Genomic DNA, 10,151 nt, shown 5'->3' with positions numbered 1-10,151 from the left:
GGCTTGTTAACCTAGGAATACTTCTGCCTTACTTAGAAATACTCGTGATTTTTATAACAATCTTTAAATGCAATTAATAATTTTCAATTTAAATAAAGTTATCTGAATTTCAAGTGCAAAAAAAAAAAAAAAAAAACCTCAGCAAACAATCCAGTTAAGAAACAGGCAAAGGACTTGAACAGGTATTTTTCAAGAGATGAAGTCCAAATGGCCAACAGACATGAAAAAATGTTCAGGATCACTAGCCATCAAAGAAATGCAAATCAAAATGGCAATGAGGATTCGCTTTGCCCCAGTAAAAATGGCTCTCATACAGAAATCAACAAACAACAAATGCTGGTGAAGATGTAGGGGAAAATGTACCCTAATCCACGGTTTGTGGGAATGTAAACTGGTATAGCCACTGTGGAAGACAGAATGGAGATACCTCAGAAATCTGAATATAAACCTACCATATGATTTAGCCATGTCTCTCCTGCGAATTAACTCAAAAGAAACAAAATCAGAATATGAAAGAGTTATCTGTACAACCACATTTATTGCAGTTCAATTCACAATAGCTAAAATACAGAATCTACCCAGATGTCTGTCAACTGAAGAATATATAAAGAAATTATGGTATATGTACACTATGGAATACTACACAGCTGTAAAAAATATTGAAATCCTGTCATTTGCCATAAAATGGATTCAACTGGAAAACATTATACTTGGTAAAATAAACCAGTCCCAAAAAGACAAATACCATATATTCTCCCTGATCTGTGGTAGCTAATAGAGTGTCTAAAAAGTAATCTATAGAAGTGAAATTGACAATTTGAAATGCAATGACTTTGAACAACCTTGTCTTGACTGTAGAGGACTTTTTCGTACTATTTGTTCAACTCTTTATTTAATGTAGGGTTAATCTTACATGTATAAAGTTAGTAGAAATAGAAAATAAGAATGGGAGTAGAAGATGGAGAAGAAAGAAGAGTGGGAGTGCAGGTGGAAAGGAGAGTTGGGTGGGATCAATCACTATGTCCATAAATTTGCATATTTGAAAAGCATGAAGTTTGTATACTTAAGTAAAGTTATCTAGGAAAAAAATGTCAAAATACTAATAAAAAAACTTTACATTCACACTACAAAAAAAATAACTTTAGGCTACCTAAAATAATCTATAGATTCAATTAAATATCTATCAAAATACCAATGATATTCTTTGCAGAATTAGGAAAAACAGTCTCAAAATTCATATGAAATCACAAAATACCCAGATTATCCAAAGTGATCTGGGGAGTGGGGATAGAAGCAAGCTGCAGGGATCATGATAGTTGACTTCAAAGCATACTACAAAGTGACAGTAATTGAAACAGCATGGTACTAACAAAAACTGACACATAGATTAATGGAACAGAATAGAGAGCCCAGAAATTAATCCATGTACAGACAACCAATTGATTTTTTGACAAAAGTACCCAGACCACACATTGCAGAAAAAAATCTCTTCAATAAATGCTATTGGCAAAGTTGGATGTATATATGTAGAAGAATTAAATTAGATATCTGGGCTGGCATTATGCATAGTGGGTAAAGCTGCAGCCTGCAGTGCTGGCATCCCATATGGGCCCCAGTTCGTGTCCAGGCTGCTCTACTTCCAATCCAGCTCCAAGCTATTGCCTGGGAAAGCAGTAGAAGATGGCCCAAGTCCTTGGGCCTCTGCACCCACGTTGGAGTTCTGGAGGAAACTCCTAGTTCCTGGCTTTGGATAGGTGCTGCTCCGGCAGCTCCAGCCATTGCAGTCAATTGGGAGTATATCAGTGGATAGAAGACCTCTCTCTCTCCCTCTCGCTCTTGCTCTCGCTCTCTCTCTCCTTCTCCTCTCTCTGACTTTCAAAGAAACAAATAAATCATAAAAATAAATAGATAAATTAGATACCTATTGCTCACCATATACAAAATCAACTCAATATGGTTAAAACAGCTAAATTTTAGATCTGAGACTATGAAATTACTGGAAGAAAATATAAGGAAAAGACTTCAAGATATTGATGTAGATGATGACTTTTTGGATAAGAAACTCCCCGCCAAAGCCCAAGCAACGAAACAAAACTATACAAATGGGATTATATCAAACTCAGAGACTTCTGCATATAAAAGAAAACAATACAGTAAAGAGACAGCTGAAAGAGTGGGTAAAATATTTATAGTTTATTTAAACAACAAAAGATTAATATCCATAATATATCCATAACTCAAAAACACAATTTTTTAAAAAATGAAAAAATAGTTCTAAAAAGAAGAAATACAATAACCAAGAAATAAAGAAAAATGTTCAATATCACTAGTCAACAGGGAAAATGTAAATCAAAACAATGTGATATCACTTCACCCATGCTAGTATGGCTAAAATCCAGAGAGTAACAAATGCTGGCAAGAATATGAAGAATGGGAAATTCTTATGCATTGTTGGTGGGAATGTAAGTTAGTACAGCCACCGTGGAAAACAATATGGAGATTTCTTAAAAAACTAGAAATAGACTTGCCATATCATCCAGAAATCCCACTATGAAAGACATAAACATATTATATAAAAGAGATACTTTCATCACCATGTTTAGAGCAGCACTGTTCAGAATAGCCAAAATATGAATGAACCAAGGTGCCCATCATCAGATGAATGGATAAAGAAATTGGATAAATATATATATATACACTGAAATATTATGCATTATAAAAAATAACAAAATTCTACCATTTGCATCGAAATGGATACAACTGGAAGACAGCATGTTAAGTGAAATAATCTGGACATAGAAAGACAAATACCTCATGCTCTCCTTTATATGTGGGAGCTAATGTTGAAGAAAGTACATCAAAAAATGAAAACAAAAACCAAAGAAATGTCTGTATTAGTGTTGTTGCAAATATAATTTTGCCAAATTTTGGTGTATATCTATCAATCCTATGGTTAAGAATGATACACAACTATAGATTAATGATCTGTAATTATTTTAAAATTTTTGACATGAGTGAAGTTGACATCTTTTCATTTGATTATTGTTTATAGCTCCTACATACATTCCTGCCTAAGTATGTTCTTTTTAGTTTGTACTTTTTGAACTTTGACTATAATATAAATTTTAAAAATGTTATATCAAAACAAAAAATGGAAAAAAGGAAGGAAGGAAATGAAAGAAAGAGAGAAAGAGAGAGAAAGAGAGAGAGAGAGAGAAAGAGAGAGAGAAAGAGAGAGAGAAAGAAAGAGAAAGAGAGAAAGAGAGAAAGAGAGAGAGAGAAAGAGAGAAAGAGAGAGAGAGAAAGAGAGAGAAAGAGAGAGAGAGAAAGAGAGAGAGAGAAAGAGAGAGAGAGAAAGAGAGAGAGAGAAAGAGGAAGAGAGAGGAAGAGAGAGGAAGAGAGAGGAAGAGGAGAGAGAAAAAAAAGAGCAAGGAAGGGAGGAATGGAGTGTCAGACCCTCGCCAGCAAGGGTCCAACGCAATCACAACACGGTCACTGTTTCTCGGTTCTCAAGGAACTTTTACTTGTGGGGCCAGAAGGAAAGAGTGGGGGGGAGAGAAGAAAAGAGAAGGAGGAGCTCCAAGCCCAATTCCCAATGTCCCTTTATACCCCAAGTCCCGTGGAGCATCCGCTCCACAGCCAATAGCGGCTCTCTTCACGTGCAGTTCACACTGGTATCGTCCAATCAGATGAAAGGGCGCGTATAGTCTCAGGTCAAAAGTTCATCTGTTTCACCTGGTTCTTCCTAGTTGTTTATGCAGAGTCCATTCTGTTTCATCTGTTTCACCTGGCTGTTTTCGTGGGCCTTGTGGTCGACTGATTGCTGCAAGCTATGCAGATGAGGAGGTTCTCACAGGTGGCCAGCCTGCAGTTCCCCACAGCTCCCCCCTTTTTTGTTATTAATGGCGCGGAGTCGTGCCTGTCTTAGGTTCCCAGTGACGCGCCACCTGCTTACCCATCATCAAAACATTGGGAAGCATGTCCCAAGTTCTGTCTTAGGTTGCTAGGGGCACTCGCTAGTGATTACCCATCTTTGGCTACCGCTCCATCATGTCAAGCCATATCTGTTGCTGAGGGTCAGAGCAATACATAGCAAGCATAGCCTGTCGGACCACTAGGTTAGTGCGTTGCTGACTCCTGACTACTACCAGGATGACTCTGCTGATTAGGAGGAAGGCAGTCAATAAGACTATCAATAGGCAAAGAAACAGTCTCTTCATCACTTATAAGCTAGTCACTTTCTATTGTCGATGAGTCTGTTGTCGTTTCCACTGGGAAGGGTTCGTCAGGGATTTTTGTGAGGAGTCGAATCCTCCTTTCGGGTGTCCAAATCGGTTGGGAAGCCCCCTGCGGAAAAAAGCAGACAGCGCCTCATACCCTTCTTAGTAGGGGATACGGGCCTTTCTATTGGTTATCTTGTAAGTCCTTCCACATAACCCACTGCACTGGCTCCTTATCGGCCAAATAGGAATGTAACTCAGCAGGAGTTTTGCCACATTTTCTTATTCAAAAAATTTATAGTATATAGAGCTATAGCTAATGCATCACGATTAGCTACTGCATATTCTCCTATTCCCCCTTTTTGTTTATTAATTAAGGTTTTGTTTTTTTGTTTTTTTTTTTTTTTTTGACAGGCAGAGTGGACAGTGAGAGAGAGACAGAGAGAAAGGTCTTCCTTTTGCCGTTGGTTCACCCTCCAATGGTCACCGCGGTAGCGCGCTGCAGCCGGCGCACCGCGCTGATCCAATGGCAGGAGCCAGGTGCTTCTCCTGGTCTCCCATGGGGTGCAGGGCCCAAGGACTTGGGCCATCCTCCACTGCACTCCCTGGCCACAGCAGAGAGCTGGCCTGGAAGAGGGGCAACCGGGACAGGATCGGTGCCCCGACCGGGACTAGAACCCGATGTGCCGGCGCCGCAAGGTGGAGGATTAGCCTAGTGAGCCGCGGCGCCGGCCATTAATTAAGGTTTTTAAGTACAGGTGAGTTCGTTCAATTATTGCCTGCCCTTGGAGATTATAGGGCACACCTGTAACATGCTTTATGCTGAATTCTTTTAAGAATGTAGCAGGCCGGCGCCGTGGCTCAACAGGCTAATCCTCCGCCTTGCGGCGCCGGCACACCGGGTTCTAGTCCCGGTCGGGGCACCGATCCTGTCCCGGTTGCCCCTCTTCCAGGCCAGCTCTCTGCTGTGGCCAGGGAGTGCAGTGGAGGATAGCCCAAGTGTTTGGGCTCTGCACCCCATGGGAGACCAGGAGAAGCACCTGGCTCCTGCCATCGGAACAGCGCGGTGCGCCGGCCGCAGTGCGCTACCGCGGCGGCCATTGGAGGGTGAACCAATGGCAAAAGGAAGACCTTTCTCTCTGTCTCTCTCTCTCTCTCACTGTCCGCTCTGTCAAAAAAAAAAAAAAAGAATGTAGCAAAACGGGCCGAAGTGTACGCCAGCCCATTATCTGTTTTAATAATTTTGGGCACCCCCCAAGCGGCAAAGGACTGTAGACAGTGTTGAATAACCTGTTGAGTTCCTTCTTTGTTTAGAGCCGTGGCTGACACAATTCCAGAGAACATGTCCACCGACACGTGCAAACAGCTCTGGCGTCCAAAAGACGGGATGTGAGTAACATCCATTTGCCAGATATGGCATGGCCGGAGGCCACGGGGGTTGGCTCCCGCCGGAAGTCTGGGGACGGTGAAAACAACACATTTCTCACAAGATTTAATAATATCCTCAGCTTGGCTGCGAGGAATATTGTATTTTTGACTTAAGGTAGTACTGTTTACATGCCACTTAGAGTGAAATTGCTTTGCTTCTTCAAAAGTAGAGCAGGCAAGCAGAAAGCGAGAATAGTAATCAGCTAACATATTGCCCCGACTAAGAGGTCCGGGTAAGTTGGAGTGAGCCCTAATATGATCTATAAATATAGGTTGTGACCTTCGTAATAACTCAGCAACTTGCTGCAAATAGGGATATATGGAAGAAGCCTTGGAAATGTTGCATACTTTATCTAACATCCTAACAGCATTAACCACATACACACTATCCGATAAGATATTCAGGGGACCTGTTTCTTTTTTCAGTACAGTTGCAATAATGGCCAATTCAGCATATTGGGGAGAAGGGGACGCAGTTAATACAAAATAATGTTGGTCCTTTAGCACTGCGGCTCCAGTTCCCCCTTTTGCACCATCAGTAAACACAGTCGGAGCTCCCTCTATAGGACTTTTGCGCACCCTTTTGATCCGTACTACAGGAACCTGTGCGCAGAATGTAACAAAGGGATGAGTTGGATAGTGATTATCCACTTCTATATGTAATGTTAAGATAATATATGCCCAAGTCCAAATTTCCTTCGTCCACGCTTCTACAGCCTTTCTACCAAAGGGAATGATGCATCGCTCCCGGTATTTTCCAGAAATTTCCATAGTTCTGTGGGCTGCAGCAAGGATTAAATCGGCTGTGGCCGCTCCTTGAGTGTACAACACCCGAGGTAAGTGGGAATGCTGATACACAAACAACAGGGGACCTCCTTGCCATATCACTGCAAAGGGATGTAAATGCTCTAGAAAAACCAAAACTTCTACAGGTGGTGACACATCACACCTTTGCATCTGCATGATTTTAAGGCGTTCTTCAACTTTTTGTAAGATTGCAGCTGCCTCTGGGGTCAGCGTACGAGGTGAGGTGAGCTGTGCATCGCCTTCCAAGATGTTAAACAATGGGCGCATTTCATCAGTGGTTAGTTTACAATAAGGCCATATCCAGTTTAAGTTACCGCATAATTTTTGGAAGTCATTTAACATCTTAAGTCCTGCGGTGGATATGACAAAATCTAAAGGGGCCACCGTAGTTGGTGTTAACCTTAGCCCTAGGTACTGGACCACAGTGCCCTTTGAATCTTTTCTGGTGCAATTTGTAACCCTGCCGTCTGCAAGCATGAGGTTAGCATGGTAAACGCTCTTTCTAGGGTGTCCTCTCTCGCGGCTGCCAACAACAGGTCATCCATATAATGATAGACTTTAACATCTAAACAATGCTGCCGCACTGGTTCTATGGCTTGTGACACATACATCTGACAAAGTCGGGCTATTAGTCATGCCCTGGGGAAGAACCTTCCATTCAAAGTGCTTATCTGGGCCTTCATGATTAATAGTTGGAACTGTAAAGGCAAACCTCTGCATGTCAAGGGGATTCAGCGGGATAGAAAAGCAGCAATCCTTTAAGTCAATCACTATGATGGGCCAGGCCTTTGGAATCATCGTGGGAACTGGTAGTCCCGGCTGCAATGCCCCCATGGGCTGCATCTGTTTATTGATGGCCCTTAAATCATGTAACAATCAAAACTTGCCCAATTTCTTTTTTATAACAAAAATTGGGGTGTTCCAAGGTGAGGTGGATGGTTGAATATGCCCCGCCTCTAATTGTTGCTGAACAAGCTCATGAACTGCAGCCAACTTTTCTTGAGTGAGGGGCCACTGGGGTATCCATATTGGGTTGTCATCTAGCCAATTTAATGGCAATGGGGATGGCTGCTGCAGAGTGGCCCCTAAGAAAAACCCAGGCCTTGTCGGCCTTCACTCCCTCGGGGTTCAAGAGTATCTTATTCCTTGTTCCTATTTTCCCAGTCCTCCTCCTGTGTATCCCATTTTTCTCATCATTTCCCACCCCGGGGATTCATTAGTTAACTGCAAATGAAGTTGCTCTAAGACATCCCTCCCCCATAAAGTTACAGGGACGGCACACACATAAGGTTGTACTTTGCCTGTGGTGCCTTCTTGATCTTTCTAGTCTAGCACTTGCATGCTTCGGGATGGGGCAACAGTGGTGCCTAATCCTACCAAGGTGTTATCCCCTTCCTGGAGGGGCCATGAAGGAGGCCAGTCTTGTTCGGAGATAATACTAACATCTGCGCCCGTATCTAACAGCCCTTTGATTACCTTTCCTTTGATAATAAGAGTCCATAGTGGGTGCTCGCCAAGAGTCATAGTGAGGGCTGCAAAATGCTTTCCTTGATTACCTCTAGTATCCTTTACAGGGCTTATTATTAGCAGCTGAGTGACCTGCTGCAATGGCAACAGTTGCACTATCCCCTTCGTAGATTGGAACATTACTTTGAGCTGTGAGCAAGGCAACTGAATAAGCCCAGTTATAACCACTAATCCCTTTAATGAATTTGTAGCCCTTCCTATAGTAATGCCTAAACCATTGGTATCATCCATGGGCTCTCGAGGTTCCACATCTATTGCCTGCATTCCCATTGGAGGTGTTAATACTAAATAGTTGGTGGCTCACAGCTCTGTGCAGTAAACGCTTGCCAGTTCTTTTGAGATGGTCCTACTCCTCCCATGGTTTGTCCTCTCACCCATTGAGTTTTCGGCCCCTGGGTGTGGGGGCCCGCCACTCATTTTTTTTGGAATGTACTATTCTGGCCACTTAATCTGGTGAGCAATAGGAGCGGATTGCCTGCCTTATCTTGCTTGGACTAGCACTCATTTGCCCAATGGTTGCCTTTACCGCATTGAGGGCACAGTCCTGGTTGGCATCCCAATTGTCTCTGTTCTGTACATTCCCTTTTCATGTGACCTTCTTTTCCACACTTAAAACATCTTTGTCCTAGCCCGTTATTGCGTACAATTTTGGCCCTGGCAACTGCTGCGTGCTCTCCCGAGGCTACTTCATCCATGACATCCCTACAGATTTTTTAAAAGGTGGGAATGTCCTTGTGCTGCCAGGGTCTTAGAGCCTCATGGCAGGTTTTGTTTGCTTGTTCATAAGCTAACCTTCGGACTAAAGGCACAACCTCATCCATGGTCTCAAAGATATTGCCAGCAGCCTCCATTTATCTGTTCACAAAATCAGCATAGGGCTCTGTTGGGCCTTGTATAATCTTGGATAAACTGCGTCTGATCTCCCCTTTCCTTGGAATGACCTTCCACGCCCTCTGAGCTAGTTCTCTCACTTGCATCAAAACCTCATTAGGGCAACTAGCCTGGGCATGTTCGTCATTAAAAGCTCCTTCCCCATTTAGCATATCCTCGTTCCAGGCTGGCTGACTGTTCCTAGCGTTATCATGGGCCTGAGCCCTCACGAGCTCTCTGTAAGCCACGGACCAGAGGAGGAAGTCTCCCTCACCAAGCACTGCCTTGGAGCCAGTTTGCAGCAACATGGGGGAACTCCTCCTATGGGCAAATGTGCCGAATAGGGGGGTGCAGAAGGAAGGGGTCTCTCATCCTCCCTATCTCTCTGTCCCGACCCATGTTGGTCCTCTCTGTCTCCGTCTTCTTTGTCTCCATCTAGGCTCCCAGATAGAGATTCTCTCTGTGTTTCCTCTAGTACATTAGCCCCTTCATCTAAGAGGGTTGCTATTTCCTCCGAGTCATTACGGAGAGCTTGGTCGATCAGTTGCCATAACCTAAGGACTTCAGGCGATTTCTCTGCTGCCCTCAATTGTCTTCCAACCCTACGCCATTGTTCCTGATCTAACTCGCCACTCTCCACGAACCAGGGTGAGGTCTGAGCAACGGCTCTAGTGAATGCACGTATAGTGGCCGCTTTCACGAGCGTCCCCGCTACTTTTAAAAGACAGCTTAATAACAGGTGCAACCTGGTTGTCAAGGGAGTGTTTCCCATTGTTTTTTCTGGTACCAACCCTAGGCTTTTTATATCATCCGCCTAGATTCCCGTGTTTTACACACGTTCTACTTTTCCTATTCCCTTTTTTCTGGTACCAACCCTAGGCTTTTTATATCACCGCCTAGATTCCCGTGTTTTACACACATTCTAATTTTTCTTACCTGCTTCCAGCGACCGGTCCGGCTCCGAGTCACGGCACCACTTGTTGGACCCTCGCCAGCAAGGGTCCAACGCAATCACGACACGGTCACTGTTTCTCGGTTCTCAAGGAACTTTTACTTGTGGGGCCAGAAGGAAAGAGTGAGGGGGAGAGAAGGAGGAGCTCCAAGCCCAATTCCCAATGTCCCTTTATACCCCAAGTCCCGTGGCGCATCCGCTCCACAGCCAATAGCGGCTCTCTTCACGTGCAGTTCATACTGGTATCGTCCAATCAGATGAAAGGGCGCGTATAGTCTCAGGTCGAAAGTTCATCTGTTTCACCTGGTTCTTCCTAGTTGTTTATGCAGAGTCCGTCCTGCCTCAAC

The sequence above is a fragment of the Lepus europaeus genome, chromosome 1 (assembly GCF_033115175.1).
Source record: "Lepus europaeus isolate LE1 chromosome 1, mLepTim1.pri, whole genome shotgun sequence".
NCBI classification, from domain to species: Eukaryota; Metazoa; Chordata; class Mammalia; order Lagomorpha; family Leporidae; genus Lepus; species Lepus europaeus.
Note: the sequence above shows the minus strand (reverse complement) of the source record.